At 38.5% G+C, this 26,926-nt stretch overlaps 1 pseudogene; it reads right to left on the minus strand.

Moving 5' to 3' along the window:
* On the minus strand, window positions 1-26,422 carry LOC134315204 (probable E3 ubiquitin-protein ligase HERC4; annotated as a pseudogene).
* Window positions 26,423-26,926: the final 504 nt, after the last annotated feature.

Genomic DNA, 26,926 nt, shown 5'->3' on the forward strand with positions numbered 1-26,926 from the left:
TTATTTTAGCACCAGTTTATTTTCCATCACAGAATTTACTGCAGCAGTTTCCCAGACGTGATTTTTTTAGTGTTTTTTTTTTTTTACTCTGTAACGTTATTTAAAATGTAGCGAATTACAATTCTTAATACAAAACATACTCAAGTAAAAGTAAAATTACTGGTTGTAAAATCTACTTTAAAAAGTACAAGTACACAAAAAAAACCTCAATTACAGTAACACGAGTAAATGTAATTAGTTACTTTCCACCTCTGGTAAATTCATACATTAGACTATCTACTCAGTATTCATGTGAACATTCATGTTTTGTAAAGACATTTCATTTTATTCCTGCCAGAAGCCTCTCTTGTGATGTATGGCCTCAGTAAGCTTCATTCTGAAAATCTTCTTGGTTTGGTACATGGGCAGCTCTAAGATAGAATGGCATGTAATTGCCTGAGGCATGTGTTCCTGAGTTGAGTTCAACAGGGGTCGCACCCTCATCTTCACCTGGTCCATACCCAGAATGGGTACTCGATCAACCCCTGTGAGGAACACTGCAAAACAGAGGAAAGGTTAAATGTAAATAAGAAATGTAAATGTCAGTAAACAAAGGACTATTTTTGGGCTCTACATTTTTCACATTATCACACAATCTGTGACATTAGCTATTAAAGGTGTCTAGTCAGAAATGTTGAAAACAAACTAATTTGTTTAAAGTTATTGCTTACATTTTGAGAAAGTTCAGAGGATTTTTCTGATTCACCTCACTTTAGTGCTCAACTTAAATCAATCATAAATATCACAGGGTCAATGAGAATCAATGGCTGACTTTTCCAAAGAAACACCTGCACTGATGAATAGATGAAAGAAAGGATTCAACCTAGCCTATGAACCATCACAGTGTTTGTGAGAAGCACAAATTAAAACTGTTAAAATAATTGTTAGTTGTTTAATAGATCTTGCCTTTTTTAGGTTACCTAAGCTTTCTAGCATGGATAGTTATCCTGTAATACAGCAAATTACTGTAGAATAATTATTTTTATTTGATGAAAGTGCACATCACAATTTGTCATCACTAGAATATGTTTACATACTGTCTGAAGCTTTGTCGTCTAGGGCTACCATATTGCATAAAACTATTCTAAAATTACATGTATTAACACCATATTCTTAACAGTGCCAAATATACTTGGTTGTATTTTGGAAAATGTTGTACAGTGCATGTGAGTATACTGTGACTGATAATCCTCCTAACATAACCTTCTTAAAAAAGCAACAGACTGAGAGTTTGTGCTCAATGTGATGCTCAAACAATGCTATGGCAAATGTTTGCTCTATCTAACATACAGTGTATCACAAAAGTGAGTACACCCCTCACATTTCTGCAGATATTTAAGTATATCTTTTCATGGGACAACACTGACAAAATGACACTTTGACACAATGAAAAGTAGTCTGTGTGCAGCTTATATATAAATTTATTCTTCCCTCAAAATAACTCAATATACAGCCATTAATGTCTAAACCACCGGCAACAAAAGTGAGTACACCCCTTAGTGAAAGTTCCTGAACTGTCAATATTTTGTGTGGCCACCATTATTTCCCAGAACTGCCTTAACTCTCCTGGGCATGGAGTTTACCAGAGCTTCACAGGTTGCCACTGGAATGCTTTCCACTCCTCCATGACGACATCACGGAGCTGGCGGACATTCGAGACTTTGCGCTCCTCCACCTTCCGCTTGAGGATGCCCCAAAGATGTTCTATTGGGTTTAGGTCTGGAGACATGCTTGGCCAGTCCATCACCTTTACCCTCAGCCTCTTCAATAAAGCAGTGGTCGTCTTAGAGGTGTGTTTGGGGTCATTATCATGCTGGAACACTGCCCTGTGACCCAGTTTCCGGAGGGAGGGGATCATGCTCTGCTTCAGTATTTCACAGTACATATTGGAGTTCATGTGTCCCTCAATGAAATGTAACTCCCCAACACCTGCTGCACTCATGCAGCCCCAGACCATGGCATTCCCACCACCATGCTTGACTGTAGGCATGACACACTTATCTTTGTACTCCTCACCTGATTGCCGCCACACAATCTTGATACCATCTGAACCAAACAAATTAATCTTGGTCTCATCAGACCATAGGACATGGTTCCAGTAATCCATGTCCTTTGTTGACATGTCTTCAGCAAACTGTTTGCGGGCTTTCTTGTGTAGAGACTTCAGAAGAGGCTTCCTTCTGGGGTGACAGCCATGCAGACCAATTTGATGTAGTGTGCGGCGTATGGTCTGAGCACTGACAGGCTGACCCCCCACCTTTTCAATCTCTGCAGCAATGCTGACAGCACTCCTGCACCTATCTTTCAAAGACAGCAGTTGGATGTGACGCTGAGCACGTGCACTCAGCTTCTTTGGACGACCAACGCGAGGTCTGTTCTGAGTGGACCATGCTCTTTTAAAACGCTGGATTATCTTGGCCACTGTGCTGCAGCTCCGTTTCAGGGTGTTGGCAATCTTCTTGTAGCCTTGGCCATCTTCATGTAGCGCAACAATTCGTCTTTTAAGATCCTCAGAGAGTTCTTTGCCATGAGGTGCCATGTTGGAACTTTCAGTGACCAGTATGAGAGAGTGTGAGAGCTGTACTACTAAATTGAACACACCTGCTCCCTATGCACACCTGAGACCTAGTAACACTAACAAATCACATGACATTTTGGAGGGAAAATGACAAGCAGTGCTCAATTTGGACATTTAGGGGTGTAGTCTCTTAGGGGTGTACTCACTTTTGTTGCCGGTGGTTTAGACATTAATGGCTGTATATTGAGTTATTTTGAGGGAAGAATAAATTTATATATAAGCTGCACACAGACTACTTTTCATTGTGTCAAAGTCATTTTGTCAGTGTTGTCCCATGAAAAGATATACTTAAATATCTGCAGAAATGTGAGGGGTGTACTCACTTTTGTGATACACTGTATATACTTTATATACATGTTCATTCAGAGTAATTTTCTACACAGGTTTCTATAATAAAACTAACTGCTGATAGCCAATTGCTAGCAAAAGCAGTAAATTCACTAAATGGAATTCTGTTCTATTCTAAGATTCCATTTCCTTATAATACTTGTAATTTGTTGGCATTTATTGTTTTACAACTATCAATGTAATTTTATTGACATATTTATTTATTAATTAGGAATTTAAAGTCATGTTTTACACACTTTGGTTACATTCCAGGTCAAGGTTAATGTCAAACAAAGTCATGGACAATTTTGTATCTTCAATTCACCTCACTTCTCATCTTTGCACATCTTTGGACTGTGGGAGGAAACCAGAGCTCATGGAGGAAACCCACACAGACACGGGGAGAACATGCAAACTCCACACAGAAAGGACCTGGACCGCTCCACCCAGGGATCGAACCCAGGACTTTCCTGTGAGGCGACAGTGCTACCCACTGTGTCCAATTTTTTTTTACTCATTTACTGAGAAAGACTACTACAATAGGTAACAACAAAAACACTCTGAGATGTTAAATAGGGTAATTGAAACCATTTTCAAGGTTCGGTAGTTGAGTTATATTAATAAAGACTAATCTTAGTTTATTTCTTGCAAAATGATTTGAATTTTATTATTCTAAACAACAGTGTGGCTGAAGTACTGAACCAACAAAGCTGCTGAGATCAACTTTAGTGGAATTACTATTTTTGTAGTGTCTAAATATTCCCATCGAAAGAACCTTTGAGAAAGTACATTAATTTAATGCATAAATACACAAAACTGGTTCCTCTCAAGGTTTCTTCCTGTATATTATCGAGTTTTTCCTTGCCACTGTTGCCTAAGGTTTGCTCAACAGGGGTTTTTGGTCAGTTGGTCCTGGATTCTGTAAAGCTGCCTTGAGACAATGTCTATTGTAAAAAGCGCTTTATAAATAAATTTGACTTGACAAAACTCTACTTATAGAGTAAGAAATAAGACTTACAGAGGAAAAGTTTCTTGTCCTCGTCTGACAGTTCATCAAACACCTTCCAGAATAATACAACAGTTGGATGATCCTCATCGAACAGTCCTTCATAAGTAGCATTCTGTTCAACATAATAAACACACACGTTTATTACAAACATGTCCATTTTACAACATGTGGCAGGAAGTAAAATGTATGTGCATTTACCTGTTTGAGTATGTTCCAGTCGTACTCCTCTGTGCCCAGCATCACCCCCCTGAGCTCCTCTGGTCGGAACAACTTCACCAAGTCCTGGTCACACACTTCATAGAAGCCCCTCTTGAACTCTTCAAACACTTTCTCCACTGATATATTAAGCACATAATCCACATAGGCATCCACAAACTGCTTTCTGTTGTACAGATAACACATTAATACATATTAATATAACATATTAAGTAAAACAAATATTGTTTAATAATAATGTTTTAACCCTCTATAAAAGTCAGTGTATCACCAAATTTTTAGATGCAATTTATAGACGGGACCAGACAACACAAAGTAAACCAGTAAAATCTAGTTTAACTGTTGTTTAAATCAGGTTTGCTACCTCTTTCTTATAATACTGTTACTATAATACTACTTATAATTGTTCCATAATATACACAGACAAAGCACAACATTATGACCACTGGGTGGGATATATCAGGCAGCAAGTGAACATTTTATCCTCAAAGTTGATGTTAAAAGCAGGAAAAATGATCAAGCGTGAGGATTTGAGCGAGTTTGACAAGGGCCAAATTGTGATGGCTAGACGACTGGGTTAGAGCATCTCCAAAACTGAAGCTTTTGTAGGGTGTTCCTGGTCTGCAGTGGTCAGTATTTATCAAAAGTGCTCCAAGAAAGGAACAGTGGTAGACCGACGACAGGGTCATGGGCGGTCAAGGCTCATTGATGCACGTGGAAAGCGAAGGCTGTGGTCCGATCCAACAGATTGCTGAAAAAGGTAACACTGGTTCTGATTGAAAGGTGTCAGAATACACAGTGTATCGCAGTTGCAGGGCTGTTTTGGCAGCAGAAGATGGACCAACCCAATATTAGGAAGGTGGTCATAATGTTATGCCTAATCGGTGTAGATGGAACCAGACAACACAATCAAAGTTCACCAGTAAAATCTAGCTTAAATGTTGTGTAAATCTGGGTTTGCTACCTGTTTCATATAATACAGAATTGTTCCATAATTTATATTAAAATAGCAATTTCAAAACATGAAATATGACCTGCATTTTATCCAAGAGCTTCCAGCCTCCCACTTTAAAATAGAAAATGTATTATTTCTATTTGGTAATAACATATATTTTTATGAAACACTATTTTACAGCTTTAAGTTGCATTTTCTAAGGCTTATTTATGCTTACAAAATACTGTATAATAGTAAAACTGCAAACACAATAATAATAATAACTAGAGATTGCATTTCCGCAGAAAATGCGAGTGTGATTGCCGTGTAGCGGTCGGCGGGTGTGCGCGGGTATCCCGACGCCGTTTCTAAGCCGAGAGCGGCATCGACGGGCCGGACGGGTCAGAGTCGGAACGACGTCGATCGCGGTGCGGCGGGTGGACGGGCGTGGCAGGTTGGGGGTGCGCATGCGTTTAGAAGTGGTGCGGTGCGTGGGGTGTGAATACTTTCTCCCAGACAGGCCACTGTATCTGTGCACAAGCTGTGGTGTGAGCACACTCTGGGTGTGTTTGAAAAGCCAAACCTGTAAATAAATGCACTTGTGCACGTTTCTATTGCTTACAAATCACTGCTCATTCATTATCACTGCAGCGGGCATGTTATTGTTGTGTCTGTTATCTATGATCGGCAGTGTCTCATTTACAGCTTTCAGGCACAGTGCACTTACACAGTGCTCAGACTTCGGTCCCTACTTTAGCATTTAGCCATTCCTATTGATTTCAATGCATTCGTTAGCATTGGAACTAACGGATATAAATATCTTTTGTTCTGGTGCAACGCGAACGATTTCACGCTCACTGCCAAATGTAACTTGCCTATAATTTCATTCTGTGTAGCGTATTCACCTTAAAAATCACTAATACTTTAGTTACAGACCAAAATAAGTTCGTTTTTGGGTCGGCGGCCATGTTTTTTCTTCTGAACAGTTCGAGATGGCCGCATACGTCATCACTACGTGTGTATTATGGAACCCCAAAAGTGTCAAGATTTTTATCCAAAAATTTTGGCAAAAACGGGCATAAATGCCACACAAATGGGCATATGCAAATGATTCTTTGGATTTGGGCACTAATTAATGACCCGGTCGATCAAGAGTTGGAATGGCATTGATAGCTCGAAATCTTTTTCCAAATGAATGGGAGTCAATGGGGCAAAACGGGCACCTTAAAACGGGCACTGTGGGCACAGTGTTGGTTCGATCCAAAAGCTGTATACAAGCAGTCCATTCCCGTATGGGCCGGACGATTTGGCACTGGAACGGGGTCGATATCTCGAAAATTGCGGACGAAGAAAGCCGGACAAAAAACGGGTGGAATAATAATAATATATTGAAAACGAAAAAACTAATAACAATAGTGTGCTTGCCTCTTGGCAATCACACTAATAAATACCCTTAGAATAATAAAATTCCTTATAAATATTAACAAAGAAAAAATAGCTCAGTGCCTGTGGGTGTCCTATCACAGATCTCCAGAGGTGAGGGTTTAATGCGAATTTAACACTTATTTAATTTTGAGCCAATTTGGTTATTGTTCTGTTTTGTGTTTTGTATTTTGTAATTAGCATTTTAAACCCTTGTGTTTAATAATAATAATAATAAATTCAACTCATATAGCGCCTTTCATAGTACCCAAGGACGCTTTACATAGGAATCATAATCACAAACAAGATGAAACAGAAACAAAAGAAAACGAGTGAAAGTGCTGAGTGAACAAGAACATTTTTAGAAGAGATTTAAACTCAGAGAGAGAGGAAGAGAGATGAAGAGGGAGAGGAAGAGAGTTCCACAGCGTAGGGGCAGCAACACAAAAAGATCTACCACCCATGGTGGTCAACCTAAACCTAGGAGCAACCACGAGACCAGCATCAGATGACCTTAACCTGCAAGATGGGACATAGCGGTGTAAAAGATCAGCCAGATACAAGGGGGCCAGACCATGAAGTGCCTTAAAAGTGAGCACTAAAATTTTATACTGAAGACGCTTATTAACTGGAAGCCAATGGAGTCGTTCTAATACCGGGGTGATATGCTCATGTTTTTTAGACCGGGTCAGCACTCGAGCAGCAGCATTCTGAACGATCTGCAGGGGTCGGAGGGATTTTGAGGGAAGCCCATAGAGGAGAGAATTGCAGTAGTCTCGTTTGGAGGTAACACAAGCATGTACCAGGGTCTCAGCAGCTTTAAAAAACAGAAACATCTCAGAAACATTTCGAAGCTGGATAAAGGCAAACTTCACCAGTGAACTTATATGTGGATCAAGTGACAGGAGAGGGTCAAACAGAACCCCAGGATTACGGGCCTTGGAAGAAGACAGAACAGGGATAACCAGCAATAGTGAGGCATGTGTTAGTGAGAGAAGAGACAATGGATTTAGAGGAACGGATTTTGATCACTGTTTGTAGGAAGTTTCACATGTTCTTTACCATAACTGCATAAGTTTTATCTAGGCTTTCTGGTTTCTCTTGACCCCGCCAACCTTAAGTTGTTGAGCCCGTTAACAAGACTCTAAGCAACTAAGCAAACAAGACCCTATACTGTATTCTGTCGTGATCTTAATGAATGACCTTAATAAATGATGTCTAGCATTTATTTGTGAGACCATGATGCTCCTAACACAATTTTTTGTTAAATGTGAATGTAGATTTTTAGTGAAAACAGGACTGACCTGTTTGAGCTTGTGACAAGTTTTCCAGGCTCATCAGGATCCAGTTCCACCTCCTTGTTGTTCCACTTAATCTAAGCATGTTAAAAATATATTAGCACAATATATATGTACTTTAACAGCACTGCTGAATTAAACTGTAAGCTGAATGAAAACTCACTGTGTAATACATGTCCATGTTTTCAACGTCATCATCAGGATAGTTCAGTATGTACTGTAAGCTCCTAATCACACAACATCACACACACACACACACACAGGTTTAATGAAACATGATTTAACACAAACTATTGTTTAAAAAGCTGAAAGAATGAAGATAAAGGATTAGAAAACATACTGTGCAATTATTGGGCTCAGCTCAGCAAAATCCTGCAGGGAAGGCTTGATGTCGAGAAGTTTCTTAAACAGAGCTGAAAGAAATGGTAAGTTTACTACGTTGTTGTTGTAAAGTGCCAGACCACACAGGATTCCAAGTAGGAAGTATCTTTCGTCTGGTACACTGGGCTGAATGGGAAAGATAAAACAAGTAAAGTCAGGGGAACTTATGAAACATCTGACTAATTCTTTCATTTCTCTCTATAAGTAACTATTCCTAATCAAGGGTTTTGACATTTTTAAAATGTGGATGAAAAGCAAAGTAGAGTAATTATAGAAAATCATTATACCACTTTGTTTGCCTTACAGTTTGAAATCAAAAGCCAATTATTAATTTCAGCTTTATGTAGTCTTTAGTTTTGAGCAAGAGTACTCTAGTTTGTATATCATAGTTAAGTACACCGATTAGGCATAACATTATGACCACCTTCCTAATATTGTGTTGGTTCCCCTTTTGCTGCCCCATACACAACAAACTGTGATGCTCTGTGTATTCTGACTCCTTTTTATCAGAACCAGCATGAACTTCTTCAGCAGTTTGAGCTACAGTAGCTTGTCTGTTGGATCGGACCACACGGGCCAGCCTTCGCTCCCACGTGAATCAATGAGCCTTGACCGCCCATGACCCTGTCGCCGGTTTTGATAAATACTGACCACTGCAGACCGGGAACACCCCACAAGAGCTGCAGTTTTGGAGATGCTCTGACCCATTTGTCTAGCCATCACAATTTGGCCCTTGTCAAACTTGCTCAAATCCTCACGCTTGATCATTTTTCTGCTTCTTAATGTTCACTTGTTGCCTATTATATCCCACCCACTAACAGGTGCTGTGATGAAGAGATAATCAGTGTTATTCACTTTACCTGTCAGTGGTCATAATGTTACTCCTGGTTGGTATATATCTGGTTGGTGTATATCAGAATAACAGGTGAAAAAGTGATCAGTCTTCTGATTTAATACTTTATAGAGCCACTTTTAGTGTCAATTGCAACCATCAGGCTGTTTTAATATCTCTACCAGCTTTGCATAATCACCTGTTCATCCTTGAATGCTTAATGAGTTTAGTCAAATTTTATTGTGCACTATTTGTAAGCACTGAATAACCTTCAGTTATATTTAGATCTCATTTGGCAATTCAAGGACATTTTCCTTACTGGCCTTTAGACACAGTTGTCTAGCAGAGAGCCAAATTTGAGTGTACCTGACACTGAACACTTTCCTTTCAAGACTGACCAAGTGTCCATTTCCCACTGAAGTGAATCATGCTCACAACGTCATTAAAGTTGCCATGGTGATGGTGGACGCTGGCGCATTTGGCTGCCGCTACCGTTACCGTATTTTACCGTATTTTATTGTATTTTTTATCGTTTTTCGTTTTCATCTTTTTACACACCTTGTGGATCTATTTCTTTTATGTTACTTTTGATACTTTTATTTGTGCTTTTGATACTTTTTGTTCTTTCTACTGTACATCGCGTCTGCGGCCGGTGGTGAACGGTGGATGAGTTTTCCTGGGATCGGCACGATGTTGAACTATTCCGTTGACCAGCTGAGGAAGTTCAACAACTGCACTACTCCATCGTGTATTTCAGTCATCAAACAGCTTGGACTCCTTCGCCGGCCTCGTTATATTCACAGGGGCTCCCGGAGAAAGCTTGTTTATCTTCGAAACGGTAACGCTATTCCATCCTTCTGGTCAGCCGTGCACACTGTCGCTCCGCAAACACGTCATCAGAGCGCTGCTGCCTTGCACACCAGTAGCGGTGTAGTCTCCATGACAACGCTGTCCACGGAGTGGGATGGGAAACGCGGAGTGGACTTAGCAAATCTCCGTTCTCTTCCTCGTTCCTCACAGCCAACTACACAACAATACCACTTGAAAATGGCATTGCTTAATGTTCGTTCACTCAACACAAAAAGTACTGTACTCAGTGAATTTATATCTGACAGTGAACTAGACTTTTTCTGTCTCACTGAAACTTGGCATAAACCCTTGGATTATTTTACGTTAAATCAGACCACGCCAATGGGATACTCGTATATTGATGAACCTCGTATGGAAGGGCGAGGTGGTGGTGTTGCTGCAGTCTATAGGGATGATATTAAAATAACCACTTTGTCTTTTCCTGCTGCTCTTTCTTTTGAACACCTGGCTTTCAAGTTGTCAGGGCCTACTCCTCTGGTCACTGCTGTAGTTTATCGTCCGCCAAAGCCAAACGCTTCCTTTCTCTCTGATTTTTCAGATTTTTTAACCCAGCTTAGTGCCCTCTCATCCTCTGTACTGCTTATGGGTGATTTTAACATCCATATTGATGACAACAACTGTAAATTTGCCAGGGAATTTTTGGAATTGTTACAGTGTTTTAATTTCACACAACATATACATTTTCCAACTCATAAAAAAGGTCATACTCTTGACCTTGTCTGCTCTACTGGTGTCCTAGTTCATCAGCCGTCCAGCCATGACCTTACTGTCTCTGATCATTTGACAATCATCATGGACATTGAGGTCACTAGGCCCATCACTAGAGCTAAACGTAAAATATCCTTCAGGAATCTTCAATATATCTCTCCCTCTGCTTTCTCAGATTCTCTTGTTAAAAAGATGTCTGTCTGTCCTGTACTGTCTAGTAATTCATCTGACCTTGTCGATTACTATAATGACATACTCGCCTCATGTCTTGATGAGCTGGCTCCTTTGAGAACCAAATTTGTTTCATTTAGTCATTCCGCACCATGGTACACAATTGAGCTTCACCAAATGAAATCCCGTAAACGCCAGCTTGAAAGACTTTATAAGAAAACCGGTCTAACAGTACATTATCAGATTTATTCTGATTATCTTCAACATTACAAAGACGCTCTTACGGCAGCCCGATCCACTTACTATTCCGAACTCATACATGCTGGATCAACAAATCCTAAGACTCTCTTTTCCACAATAAATAAACTTCTCAAACCAGTTGACAATACTACCAATTCCTTTACAGTTGACAAGTGTAACTCTTACCTCTCATTTTTTCAAACAAAAGTTGAGAATATCCACAATTTTGTGACAGTTTCCCCTGTCATCTCTGTTTCTCCGCCTATCTCATCTCAATTTATTACCCAGCCTCTGTCTCAGTTCTCACCTGTGTCTCTTTTGGACCTATCTGAGATCTTAACAGGGATGCGAAGCTCCACTTGTGTTTTGGATCCTGCTCCATCAAAACTTGTTAAGGGTTGTTTTCCAGTTATCTCATCACTTATCACAGAGATAATCAATTCCTCTCTTAGTTCTGGCTCAGTCCCTCAATCACTCAAATTGGCTGCTGTTACTCCCATACTTAAAAAACCTGGACTTGACTCTAACATTATGAGTAACTTTCGGCCCATTTCCAATCTTCCATTTCTGTCGAAAATACTGGAACGTGTTGTTGCCTCACAGCTCAAAGATCACCTAAATTCCAATAATCTATTTGAATCATTTCAGTCTGGTTTCCGCCCCCAGCACAGCACTGAGTCAGCCCTCCTCAAAGTCACAAATGACCTTCTTCTTTCCTCAGACTCTGGACAAATTAATATTCTCGTCCTCCTTGATCTTACTGCAGCTTTTGACACCATTAATCACTCCATTCTTCTGTCCCGCCTTGAATCCTCTGTCAACATCACTGGTACTGCCCTTTTGTGGTTAAGGTCATATCTCATAAACAGACAACAGTTTGTTAATATCAACAATTGTAGTTCTGCCATTGCTCCACTGTCCCAAGGCGTTCCCCAAGGCTCAGTGTTAGGTCCCCTTTTGTTTATTCTTTATATGCTCCCCCTTGGTGACATCATACGTCGGCATGGTTTACATTTCCACTGCTATGCTGATGATATTCAGCTTTACATCTCCTCCAAATCCATTAATACTGAACTTCACTCCACTCTGACAAATTGCATCACTGAAATGAAATGAAATTGTGGATGAAAGCTAATTTCCTCAAATTAAACTGTGAAAAATCAGATATGATCATCGTAGGTCCTACAACCCTGGCAAAAACCACAAAAAATTTTCAAATTACCATTGATAATGACACTTTGTCTCCGTCTTCTAACATCCGAAATCTTGGTGTAATTTTTGATAGCAACCTCTCTTTTGACCGCCATGTAAATCACATCACCAAAACTGCTTTCTTTCATCTAAAAAACATAGCACGTCTACGTCCATCACTCTCCTTTTCTGCCGCCGAAACCTTGATTCATGCTTTTATTACATCCAGAATTGATTATTGCAATAGCATCCTTTATGGTACATCTAACAAAATCCTAAAAAAACTTCAGTATATCCAGAATTCAGCTGCTCGCCTCCTTACTCATACTCGCTCCCGTGATCATATTACACCTGTTCTACAAAAACTTCATTGGCTTCCCGTTGCTCAATGCATTCAATTCAAAATTCTTCTATTCACTCACAAAGCTCTCCATAATCAGGCCCCATCCTACCTCACCGACCTGCTCCATCAGCACATTCCCTCCCGTAGCCTTCGCTCTTCTGAGGCTAACCTACTGTCCATACCCTCTAGGACCAAGCACCGGACCTGGGGTGACAGGGCCTTTTCCATAGCTGCTCCATCTTTATGGAATGCTCTCCCCAAACACCTACGAGATTGTCCTGACCTGTCCAAATTCAAGTCACTTCTCAAAACTCATCTATTCAATATGGCATTTAACTTGTAACAACACGAAATAAATGCTTTTATTTTTGCTATTCTTTTTAATAGTTTTTATACTTAGATCACGACAGAAATGTGAAGTCCTAGATCCTAAAACTTGTAAAGTTTTCAGTTTCCTGATTGCATGTAAATCTGTCCTGTTTCTGTCTAATTTTAAGAAATTGTTCTATATTTGTTGTTCTCTCTCATAATTTAGCTAATTTTTAATGAACTGTCTTATGCTGCTCTCTTTGTTTTTATCTTAATTATTCTTGATGTTGATGTACTATTTTGATTTTGTACTATGATTTGTATGGTGTATGTACGTATTTGTTTTGATTATTTGTCTTATGTAAAGCGTCTTTGAGTATCTTGAAAAGCGCTATATAAATAAAATGTATTATTATTATTATTATTATTAACGTAGTATTGCCTTGCTTAAAATAGATGTGGAGTATTCTGGGTGGTGCGTCTTGTTGGTTTTTGCCAAAGATAGCACTGGGAGTTTAGTCCAAAAGGTTTTTGTCTTTGTCTCATCTAACCATAAAATCTTTTGGTATAGACACTTTTTTGACATGCTGTATTGCACCCATTTTACCAGTGGGCCTAGTCTAAGGCTGGATTTCAGTGCTTTAGGGCAGTGTAGCATAGCGGTTAAGGTACTAGACTAGTAATCTGCCTGGTTGCCACTGTTGGGCCCTTGAGCAAGGCCCTTAACCCTCAACTGACTAGACTGTATACTGTAAGTCGCTTTGAATAAAAGCGTCTGCTAAATGCTGAAAATGTAAATGTAAATGATAACAATCCACTGATTAAATGATAACTGGTTTGTAGTGGATCTACTGTATGGTAGTTCATTTCAACTGATGAGAAAGTGCAAAGGGGGCATAACAACAAATCGGCTACAGTACTGTACAGACTGTAGTAAAGCACAGATTTTTACCAATACAATACACCTATTTGACCTATACTTAATAAAACAGAAAATGAATAGGTAAAGGTGGGTGTCTCATAGTTGCACTAAATGTAACTATGTTTTAAATACAGCGCAGAAATATAATATTTACTTTCTTACCTCAGCAGGAAACCAGATCAGTGATTTTGTGTCGTTCTGCACAAACATTGTTGATTCTGGAGCCAGCAGCTTTTTACATGCATCGTAAAAGAAGTCCTTCCTGTTGACTTGGGTCCGTTCTAAATTCTCACAGAATATCACCTGTAGGTTACCAAACACAGATAAATATCACACGCATTATTTACAGTCATAAACTAGTAAATAATCAAGGAATGTGGTGAATGCTTTTTATTTGCACCAGGATGGGAAAACTGGCTTGAAAAATGCAATTGTTTTACAGTATAGTGGTGTTACACCGATCAGCCATAACATTAAATCCACCTCGTTTCTACACTCACTGTCCGTTTTATCAGCTCCACTTACCATATAGAAGCACTTTGTAGTTCTACAATTACTGACTGTAGTCCATCTGTTTCTCTGCATACCGTTTAACCTCCTTTTACTCTGTTCTTCAATGGTCAGGACCCCCACAGGACCACCACAGATCAGGTATTATTTAGGTGGTGGATCATTCTCAGCACTGCAGTGACACTGACATGGTGGTGGTGTGTTAGTGTGTGTTGTACTGGTATGAGTGGATAAGACACAGCAGCGCTGATGAAGTTTTCAAACACCTCACTGTCAGCAGCAATAGATGAGCGATCGCCTCTGACTTTACATCTACAAGGTGGACCAACTAGGTAGGAGTGTCTAATTGAGTGGACATTGAGTGGACACAGTATTTAAAAACTCCAGCAGCGCTGCTGTAACTGATCCACTCATACCAGCACAACACACACTAACACACCACCACCATGTCAGTGTCACTGCAGTGCTAAGAATAATCCACCACCTAAATAATACCTGCTCTGTGGTGGTCCTGGAAGAGTCCTGACCATTGAAGAACAGATTAAAAGGGATGGACTACAGTCAGTAATTGTAGAACTACAAGGTGCTTCTATATGGTAAGAGGAGCTGACAAAACGGACAGTGAGTGTAGAAACAAGGAGGTGGTTTTAATGTTATGACAATACTCTTCAAAAGAAGCTTTAGCACAGTAAACATAAACCTGCATACAAGAGATTGGATTTAACTTTAACATATCAGAATGGCTGTACCTGTAACACACACTTCAGAGTTTGCTCATTGACAGTTCTGAGTAGATTGAAACAGTCCTCCAGCAGTGATGTGCGTCTGACATTCATCGTGAAGGTTCCCTACAGTTATAATGTAACCAAACAATAAAAATTTAATATTTAAGTAAAACAACATGGCGCTTTGTGATGAACTAAACGACAGCCTTACATACCCTAACATGTCTGTACTTTAAAAGGTTATACTTGGCCTCCAGGTTAAAGATGCAGGGACTTGAAATCAGAAGGTGTACAGTGTCCTGCAACAGAAGAAATGTTACACAGAGGTTCATATTTGTATCTGAAATATCATATTTCCCATAGTAGGCTTAGAATGTAATGGTTTCCCACCTTAAGGTACCGTTCATTTGCTTGTAGTTCTACACGGTCTGTTACCAAGTCATATCCCCAGTATATCTGATCAAGGTCCATCTGAATAGTTTTCAACTACAAATAAAAAGAACCAAATTTTTCTGAATTATTATTTACTCAATAAAAATACAATAAAAATTTATATTGGGCACAATATTGGGTAATGCAGTATACACTATATGCAACATCACTAACTTGTGCACATAATGCAAAATGTACATACGCATTAACATAATATTTTTATTGTTATTAGATTTCATGAATAAATTATGCAACATCTTAGCCATGATATAATGTACATAATGCCCATCACATAGGATTGATTTATTATGTGACCAGTGACATTACCCTACATACCTGGTGAAAAATATAAAACTATGTAAAAAAGCACTGAGTTTATAGTATTGTGAAAAATAAAATACACATTAACTTTATTTCATGTTCATCAATTGCTTTTGCAGCAGGTCAAGTTCAACTGGAATTCACTGGGCGCAAAGCAGAAACAAACTGGACAGGACGTCAATCCATTGCAGTAAATAGTAACTGTTTACTATTCTGTTCTATTACTGTTTTTCTAATTGCCTGCTAAAATTACTCCAAGAGCTTAGTGACAACTACTCCAAAAAGTCACAAAAGATAAATAAATTGTGTACACTGCAGAAATATCTTGAATACAAGCCTGGCTATCTCTAAGAAAAAGCTTCATCTGGGGTGGGTGTTTAGGAACACTGACTTAAAGCAGCGCTGCCAAAGCAGTCAGAGTCCTGATCGTAACCTTAAGTTGTAGACCTCAACATTTCAGGACACTACACTACGGCTCCTTAACTAACCCGATCAAAACAGCTTCATGACACTGTGCTAATCAAGCACAAATTAATCAAGATGTATCCAAAAACAAGACTAACTGTTATAGAAGTTGGAATTTATAAGGTAGTTTTTGTAAAGATCAATAATAAAAAGGTACCATATCAAACAGCTCATTGACCTCATGGATGATAAAATCGGTTGGTGGAATTTCACTTTGACTTTTGCAAGAAGCCTGCAGAATAAAAAAAATACAATCAGTAAAGTTTAATAAGCACATCCACTGGCAATAACACACATTTTTATTTAATTAGGTACACCTACCACTTAAAGAAAGCACTTTTTTGGTATACAGTTACTTACTGCAGTGTTAGCGTAATTAAGCACAAAGTATTGTTTTATTTTAGTCAGAATACTCTTCTTTATAACAACATAATATACCTGAGTACAGTTAGTTCTACTTTCCTATTTTTCACAAACTGTTTTCATCCAGGACAATCCATAGGAGGGCAGCAAACACTAAAATAGGCTCTCAATCACACACTCGCACACTGATACATTGTATTTGTAAATTGTCTTTGGACTGTGGGAGGAAACCGGAGCACCCAGAGGAAACCCATGTGGACACGGGGAGAACATGCAAACTCCACACAGAAAGGACCCAGACAGCCCCACCTGGGGATCGAACCCAGGACCTTCTGATATGGCTCCTACTAGTAAACAGCCTACAAATTGTTTGTTTATTTATTTGTTTATTAGGATTTTAACGTCATGTTTTACACTTTGGTTACATTCATGACAGGAACGGTAGTTACTCATCACACAAGTTTCATCACTTCTCAAGGTTATATCGAACACAGTCATGGACAATTTTGTATCTCCAATTCACCTCACTTGCATGTTTTTGGACTGTGGGAGGAAACCGGAGCACCCGGAGGAAACCCACGCAGACACGGGGAGAACATGCAAACTCCACACAGAAAGGACCCGGACCGCCCCACCTGGGGATCGAACCCAGGACCTTCTGATATGGCTCCAAATAAACAGCCTACTAATTACACTGAGTACATAAATACATAAAAAGTATAAGATCACAAGTATGTGGACCTTTCTGTTTCAGCCATCTATCTAACATGTAGATAGATGGATAAATGGATGGATAGATGGACTGATAGATAGATGGATTTGGAGTGAGATGTGATTGCTGAGATCTATTAGAAAGACAATGCTAGGGCCGCTCAGGTGGTACAGCGGTAAAACACACGCTAGCACACCGGAACTAAGATCTCAAATACATCGTATCGAATCTTAGCTCTGCCATCAGGCTGGGCTGAGTGACCACATGAACAACGATTGACCTGTTGTTCATATAGGGGTGGGGTAGTAGTAAACCGGATGGGGTCTCCTCATAACTGATGCAACTACGACCTCTCCTGGCTGATGGCGCCTGCACGGGGAAGGAGTGCATTGATCAGGGTGTATCTCTCCGTACACAGGGCTGATCCGCATTAGCACTCGCCTAGTGCAGGTAAAAAAGATGCATACGGTGATCAAAGCGGTGATCATCATTAGTGGAGAGGAACCATGACGCAATCGGGTAATTGGACATGCTAAAAGTTGGGAGAAGAAGGGGAGAAAATGCATAAACAAAAATACAAAAAAAAAGGAAAACAATGCTGTGTTAGCACTAGTAAAGTGGTGTGTCAAAAGGATGCAGAATGTAATTCAATGTAGGCTGTGATGTGAATGTGAATTCAGAAATCAGAACAGCTATGTAAGTAAGCAGGAACCCAATGAACTTAGATACACACTCAGAGTAAGTTCGGTTTTTACAGTTTTTACTCGTAAAGAAAGCAGTTGTTATACAAACTTGAGTTAAATAGGTAATAAGTTTAGTCCACATGAGGTACAGATTAAACAAATCAGTAACTGTTTACCTACAAAGTATACCTATCTGATGTGTACCCAATAAAATAAGAAACTTGTGTAGTTATAAGATTGATATACTTAATAAATAGGCAATTGAGTTTATAACAGGACCAAATGACATTTACCTGGTAGACCATTTGAAGGATTTGCACAGATTCCATCAGAGATGTGTTTATCCTTCGTTCATGACCATATCCTGTCTCAGCAACCAACTTCACAGACAAATCATGAAATAGCTCCACCAAGGTTTTAAGGAAGATGTCGGGGAGTTCAGACCAGTAGCTCTCTGAAAACACACCAAAATGTGGATTCTAACATACGTCGTTCACTAAAGAAGCCTAGAGAACACAACATTGCCACGGTGCTTACCCAAAACAGAGAGCATATGAGGATGCAGTTTTAAAATGGATCTAGTCAACGATCCTGCAAACGTTGCTTGATGATTGTTCAGCACTCTGATGAGTTCGGGCAGGATGAGGTAAACTCTCAGAGCATCCACACAAGCAGCAGTGGTGTCCAAAGAGGGAAGCAGGTCCTTATCTATCACCTTTTCAACCTGAAACAAACACCAAGAAAAAATATTGTTGCAATTTTGGAATTGTTGCACTTTGGATGCACTTTGGATTCCCATTTGTAATAAAATAGATAGGTAAAATACTTTTTAATAATAAAGAAAGTGATTAGAGAGTTACAAATGAAGCCATTTAAATTGAGCCACTTATATAAACTTTTGTCACATTAATTAATAGGTGTTTGGATTGGGAAATGAATGCCAACACAATACACACCACAGATACTAATTAATTATATACACCTTAATCATACATGAATGTGTATGAATGTAAGCTGTATTTACATATACACTTCAGCCAAAACGTTAAGGCCACTCACTACAAATGGGAATAACTAAGTGGTTAACAATAAATAAGTGGTGGTTTGCAAACCTTTTCCTAATTACAGCGGAACCTTGAAACTCAACGTCAATTGAGTTTTAAGATATGTTTTCCCATAAGGATGTTTGGGAAACCTGTTAATGCATTTCATGGTCCCTTGGAACTGCATATATTTTAGACTAATGTAAAATAATGGGGTTCTTTTTAACACTTATACACTGAAAATAACAAAAATATGATATAAGAACACTGAGATAAAAAGCTGATTCTTCCCGAGCTGTAACACAAGTTTAAAAGGGAAACAGGAGAAAAATGTAGATAAACACAGATACATGTGGACACTTTTTAAAGTGAATCTGATGGTTATTCCACATCTCATATTCACATTTTGATGACGTTTTACTGCACCGCTCAAGTCAAGCGCTGAACAAAGTGCCTGTTTATTGTTAATTTGAAATTAAATTACTATAAAAAAAAAAAAAAAAACTAAACACATTGAGTTTAAGGGAAATGTTGAGTTTAAGGGGTACACATTTCTCAATGAAAGGCGTTGAATTAAAAAAAGAAATTAAGTTTAGGAGATGTTGAGTTACAAGATACCAGTGTAATTTTATTTTTCAAAAACATTTTTGTTTTAGTGAAAATGGAATTTGAATCTCAGCCCCACTGTTTGTCTTGAGTGTAAATGAGTGTAACTTTGGACCTAGACTATACTTGATTTATTGGTCTATGAGTATAAAGTCTGTGTATTTTTGCTTGTAGCTAAAGCTTTAACAAAAATACCTCAGCCTGGGGTTTTTCATTTTATTAGTAACTTCACATCATTGTTGTTTTACCTCCGTTAACACCTTCTCTTTCTTAGCCAGCTGATCAAAAGCACTTCTCACTGAGTCCAAGTCCAACCCAGAGAAATGTGTGTATGTTTGGTAGTGTCTGTCGTCACTATAAATGGTAAAAGAAAGAAGTCAGAATTACTGATATAACTTACATGAAGTTACATTTATGTACATTTATGGTAAATATAGACATTGTGTTACTGTGACCTTGTTTTAATGAAGCTCCCATTTAAACAAGCTGTAGAAGAAAACACTTGCTTGATTTCTCTACAAGTTTAAAAAGAAAAAACAAATTAGTACTAGTTAATGTGAGGAGTAGCATTTAACTATCATTATCATTCAAGTGCTTATAAATCACTGTGCACGCATTATCTTATAAACTAACATAACATTTTATAATTTTATTATCTTTGATTATATCTATAAATATATTTAATTCTACCTCTAAGTAATTTGCCTTTAGCTCTCGGTAGTTTCGTTATATCATTGAAGGATGCAAAAGAGGTGCCACTAAAGCTATGAAAGCAGCCCTGGAAATTAATATATTAAAAAAACATATACAAAACAGCTTAAGTTTTGGGTGAGGCTTTACTATTCATCCCCTAGATCAGAATTGCAGATGGCTGTGATTTACCTCTTCATCAAACTAACTTATACTCAAGACCAGTGCTTGTGCTGGGCAGGGCCCATTAAGACCTGTGAGAAAGAGTATTAAAATATGCCAGATGCCATGCCAAACTAAACAGCTGTGTGAGTCAGTGTGAACCCTTAGGTCAGTGGTTCCCAACCGGTGGGTCGCGACCCCCAAGGGGGTCGTGGAGGTTGTATCGGAGGTCGCCACAGGTTTTTAAAATATTTAATTTTAGTCTAATAATTTAAAGTAATTAGTTAAAGTAATTAATTTAACAATCATTAAATCATAAAAAGTACTTTGTAATATGAAATATATGCTTACTTAATTACCGAACCTACGGAAGTTGTGTAAGCGGAAGTTGTGTCGGTGCTGTGTAAACAGAAGTTGTGTAAGCGTGTATTCTTGCGGGACTCGATGCGTAAATCAGATGACAATATTACATTTTGTTATTTTTTTTAAGTTACTTGTAAAGTCGGAACAAACGATTGCTTGTACATTTTAATTGCATGCGCTGTCATGAAAACTAACACCAATGGAGGAAAAACTTCGGATACTCGAATACCAAATTCTGCCTGCCAAAATGCAGAGCCAAACATCGCATTAAAGATGATTAACAATGAATGATTAGTGATGATTAGTCACCAATAATTCTGATAAATATTTAATTTTATTTAATTTAATTAATGTTAGTTCTGTTACAGTTTAATATTTGTTTTGAACTGTTAGAATTGTATTTTGAAAAATCTATTTCACTGTGTTTTTGTTTAGTTGTATAAGACCTAAGGAGGCTAAAGGAGTAAGTCTAAGACCTTTTCAGGATTTATCAGTAATGCCTCCTAATGTAGCTGTGGCAGGGGTCAGAGCCTACTTAGTCACTAAAAAAGGGGGACCTGGAAAAGGTTGGGAAACAGTGCCTTAGGTAAATACCCTGACCTCTGTATATTTTATTCACACCTGGATTTTTTATTTTATTAGTACAAATACAAAAAGGCAAAACTGTTAGTTTAAAGTAGCTGTTAGGTTTAGATATATCTGATTATCCCCTGGACTTGTAGTTGGTAAATTATTGGTATGTTAGAAAAGAAGTCATCAAAAGCACCATGTTGCCTATATCTATGAGTAAAAATAATCATAGACTCCTAAATAGTAGCAATTTCACATAAAAACCTACTTCTTGATTGTCCTCCACTGTTTTGAATCACACTCAGACACCCATCTCTTAATCATGTTTTCTCCCAAAGTTACAATTCCTCTTCTCTGGTTACGCTCTGAATTATTTCCAGATTCCTGTAAACCAAATTTAAAACCACATTATAGCTGATAGGCAGGTAATAATTTGATCATTTTATGAATTGTGTCATTTCCTACCTGGGAGGAGCACAAGACGAATGAATGATTCCCTCCAGCAGTTATGTTCTTAACTGTATGGTTGTCATTTACTTCTGTGGATAAAAATTCAGTTACAATTTTTTTAAAGTTACATTTTTATCAAATTAATAGGATCATAAAATGTATACCTCATAATAAGAATTACCTGAAGGCAGTTGAACTGGAATTGGTACACACTGATTGGTCCTCTGTCCGTTTCCCAGCTGTCCTTGCTCTCCACATCCAAACAAGTAGATCATTTTTGATGATTTAACCCATGCTATTGTGTGATGCCTATAGGTTAGAAAATGAAAACATTTCATAAAACCTTTACAGCCTTCAAAGGATAAAAAGTACTTTTTGATTTACAATGCATTATATCCTCTTATTATACACTTATACTGAAATTCTGTAATAGATTACAGTTGGAATTGTCCCATAACTGCTCATAAGAGGTGATCTAATCCTGTTCAGCAAAATGCCCTGTCCACAGGAAGGGTAGACTAGAGCTACAGTATTTTATGCACACATAGGTTCTATACACAGGTTCTATTGGGTTAGCTGTTTATCAGTTTTGCAAGTAAAAGCTTTGCAACCTCTGCAAGATAGTTAGCAAGACTATCAGTTACAAAAAAAATTAAATATTTCATGTTCCAATAGCACCGTTTTAGAGGTCATGACAGTGTTTGCCAAGACGGATTCGGATCAGAAAACAGAAACAATAGTTGGAAGTGAAATGTCCAAACATACAGAACATAGTGTAAGGAGCATAAAACCTGGACCCCTGAGTAAACAGAAAAAAGTTATATGATCTGATTTGTAAGAACGTTTCCACTCTTCAGAATGACATTGTCCCTATACACAATAAAAATAATTAAAAAATAGTTTAATGAAAGCAAGAATTAAGTTTCCTATCCATCCTTATCACCAGAATCAAACATTAAATAATCTTTATTGCACTGTCTGAAGACCAGCTGTACAGGAATGTCCCTGCTCCTTCAAAGGTCTAACTCTTTAAAAAAAATCCTGACAGTTAATATAGGTTTTCGTCAATAGTTTTTGTCCACAGAGAAGTACCCCTATGCAAAATAACAAAATCTACATAATAATAAAATAAAATTTACCTCCCACAGGTTATTTGGGACACCTCTAAACCCCAGAGTGTATTGACCACACGTGGTTGGCGTTCATCTCTGAATGAGTTATGTCCAAGCTGTCCATAAGAACCTGATCCAAATGTGAAAACAGTTCCTCCCTGAAAAGGAAGCATTAAAGCATATATTATTATGAAGCTCAAAATTAGCTGATTTAATTTTACCACAGCAGAAACATGTTACAGTACATTTTAACTTTAATACCTTTGACAGTGTAGCGGTGTGTTCCTCTCCACATGATATAGAAATTGCTTTCTTTAAACTCAGGCTACTCACACGGGTAGGAATGCACACGTCTGTAAGGTAAACCATCAATTTAAATAGTACTTTTTAGGAAGAATTTTATTTGTTGGACAGCACTTGTCTTACCCTCTGTGTGTCCCAGTCCTAGTTGTCCAGCGTTGTTCTTGCCCCAGCCAAACACAGTTCCAGACATTGACAGGGCAAAGCTGTGATCACCTCCAGCGCTAATCTGAGCCAAAGGGATTCCAAACAGGGACTTGACAGGTTGAGGAAATTGGGGCTCAGACAACCCCAAGCCCAGTTGACCCCTGGAGTTCTGACCCCATGTAAACAACTGACCATCTGACAAGATAAAAAGGTGTGACATTTCATTGGATCCTGTACAACTGAACTGAATTTGTTTACATTTACATTTTCAGCATTTAGCAGACGCTTTATCCAAAGCTACTAACAGTACCCTGACTAACAGCATACTGTCTAAGCAATTGAGAGTTAAGGGCTTTGCTCAAGGCAGAAACCTGGCTTGTACTAGTGACCTTTTGATTACTTTTCCAGTACCTTAACCGCTAGGCTACAACTGCCCTTTGTGGTGGTGAATAAGGATTCAAAAAGACCATTTTATTGTGCAATATCTGATTTTGAATGGATATAATTGCTATTTTTACATGATACTTTAACCTAAACTCATTTACCCAAATTGATATATACTGATAAATTTAATCATCTAAATTGGTGATTTAGAAAATGAATTAAGGTGGTGCAGCCCTAGCAGACTACCTCAGCTCTCAGACATGGGTTCCAAAACACAGTCACAATCGTCAATGACTGAAGGGTGACATGGTGGATAAGTGGGTAGCACTGTCGCCTCACAGCAAGAAGGTCCTGGGTTCAATCCCCAGGTGGGGCGGTCCGGGTCCTTTCTGTGTCCTTTCATGTTTGTAGTTTGCATGTTCTCCCCATGTCTGTGTGGGTTTCCTCCAGCTGCTCCTCCCACAGTCCAAAAACATGCAAGTGAGGTGAATTGGAGATACTAAATTGTCCATGACTGTGTTTGATATAACCTTGTGAAATGATGAATCTTGTGTAATGAGTGACTACCGTTTCTGTTGTGGATGTAACCGAAGGGTGTAAAACATGACGTTAAAAATCCAAATAAAGAAACAATGACCGAAGCCCTAAGAACGATTGGCACCCTGTCCAGGGTTGTGTTAAATTTTTTGCAGAGGCTCTGACAAGGATAAAGTGGTTGATAGTGAAGTGGTTGAATATTCAAACCAATTATTCAATGATTTATAGAAGCTGCATTAGCAGCAAATGCAACTGAAAGTTTTCTTGAATACGTCTCTCCAAGCTTTGCATATGTGGATTTGGGCAAGATTGGATGCTGAGCGTCTTTAAACTGCCATTCTGAGGTCTTGCACTTTAACTGGGCCACTCAAAGACATTCAGACACTTGCTTTGAGGACACTCCAGTGTATGTGTTATGTTATAACAACACTGAAAGGTGAACTGTCGCACTAATCTGAGGAAGGAGTAGAAGGAGTATGGAGTACATAGACTAAATATTTGGCATTATGACAAAGTGGTTGGGCCTGGGTCATTTGGACAAGGCCCAGACAATTCTGAGAATATCCCATAATAAGAAAAATACTACAAATTCATTAAAAAAACAACAACTATATATCCAAGAGTCAATGAGTCCAAAGATGAGCTTTGGTCTAATCCTATAAAGAACAAAAGGAAACGAAAGTGTTCCACTGTAAATAGGTATTACTCTCTAGGAAATGAAAGCTATTTGTACTATCAGCTGATTAGCTTTTGGCTGGGATGGGTGGTTATTGGTGTGAGTCAGAGATTGGAAAGTGATTTATATATTTAGTGCAACATTCAGGTTAGGTGAGTTAGATTAGGGTGGAACCTTAAGGGCTCTTCTACTGAAATGCGTTCTTAATAGTTCATATAAAAGATGATGTAAAAGATAATTACCATTGGTCAGTGCCATGGAGTGCTGGTTTCCACATGCGACCTGGATTACAGTCCTGTTGCAGAGCTCTTTGATGGGCCTGTGATGAATAAATAAAAATTATAGTCAGAACAATCTTACCTCACAGGTATATTTTGTCCTTTACACACCAACAATGTAACTGGCCTACATTTTGGCAATTTGCCCAGTGTGTTTCCTACTTTTTACCTAGTGAATTGGACCAGCAACTATGAACAGGATAAAGTGGTGGTAAAACAATAAATGAATAATAACAATCATTCATTTATGGGTTCTGTGCCTCCTGAAAACACTGGGTACAAGGCAGAAATACACTGTCGACAGAGTGTCAGTCAGTTACAGCTTTACGACTCACTATACTCACTTATTTAGAACTAGAGACAATTCTGAACAACTAATCTAACTTCTGCATGTTACTGGGAGAAAAGACGACCTGTTAGAAATGTTTACAACTTTTCACACGCAGTTACTAGAGACTAGACTTAAACCCAGGTCTCTTAAATCCTGCTTTTATTATATTTGCTGTGGACCATTATTATTATTAAAGCCCAATTTATAATGATAATAATTGTAATAAGAATAACATTTACTATTACAGTTACTATTCTTATTATGTTTTCTTGCTGTTAACATTTTATATAAATATATAAAATGAATGTAATTACTCTTACCTGCAGATGTTGGACTCATCCATGAACAGAACTTTGCCTCCATAAGCCAGAAGAACCGCATGTGCTTCACCACAGCTGATGAGTCTGATCTTCTCCTTCTTCAGCTCTAAAGGTTCTTTAAACAAAACACAAATAAAAATACAATCCTTCTATACAAAGCACATTGTTTTATAGTGATTATTCTGATCGTTACATACTGAGTTTAGCACATCTGCAGTTTGCCCCGGTGTTCAGTTTCAGAACTGATACGATTCCTTCCCCACGAACAAATAATATCTGATCTTTCCCCTCACACACCCCTCTGATTGAGGATTTGGGAGAAATGAAGCCGATTCCAGTCTCGGTGAGATTCACACTGTCAGCCTTCACCAAACCGAACCCCGCCGGTTGTATCTCTTCTCCCCAAAAGCACATCATGATGCCGGAGAGAGCAGGAGAGAGGAGGAGAGAGAAGGAGAGAGCAGGAGAGTCTCTGTGAGTAACCTAATCAGCTGTGAGTGATTCTGAGCTCTTTATAGTGCTGCTCAGTGTGTTTGTGTCAGAACCGAGAGGGAGAAAGGAAAGTGAAAGTGAAACTTATGACCTCTTACACTGAAGTCATTCACAGGGAAATAAAGATAACTCATCTGCTGTTGTCCCTACTGTAAAATATCCTACAAACTTGAACTTTATTTACTTATTTTTTTTATTTAAACCTATTTTATAAATCAAGTCAATCAATCCAGTGCGTTGAAACAGATTATTCAGACTTATTCATTCATTCATTGTATGTTTTACCATCGATTTATCCTGTTCAGGGTCCTGATGGGTTTGATTTACTTTTAGTAGCTCCAATTAAATGGCAAAATGTGGCAAGATTTTCAACTCGAATCTTTTGTTTATTGAGATCTGATTTGCATACCTGTCAAGTCTCCCGTTTTGGCCGGGAAACTACCGTATTTTACCCCTCTTTCCCG

The sequence above is a fragment of the Trichomycterus rosablanca genome, chromosome 5 (assembly GCF_030014385.1).
Source record: "Trichomycterus rosablanca isolate fTriRos1 chromosome 5, fTriRos1.hap1, whole genome shotgun sequence".
In the NCBI taxonomy this organism is placed as follows: Eukaryota; Metazoa; Chordata; class Actinopteri; order Siluriformes; family Trichomycteridae; genus Trichomycterus; species Trichomycterus rosablanca.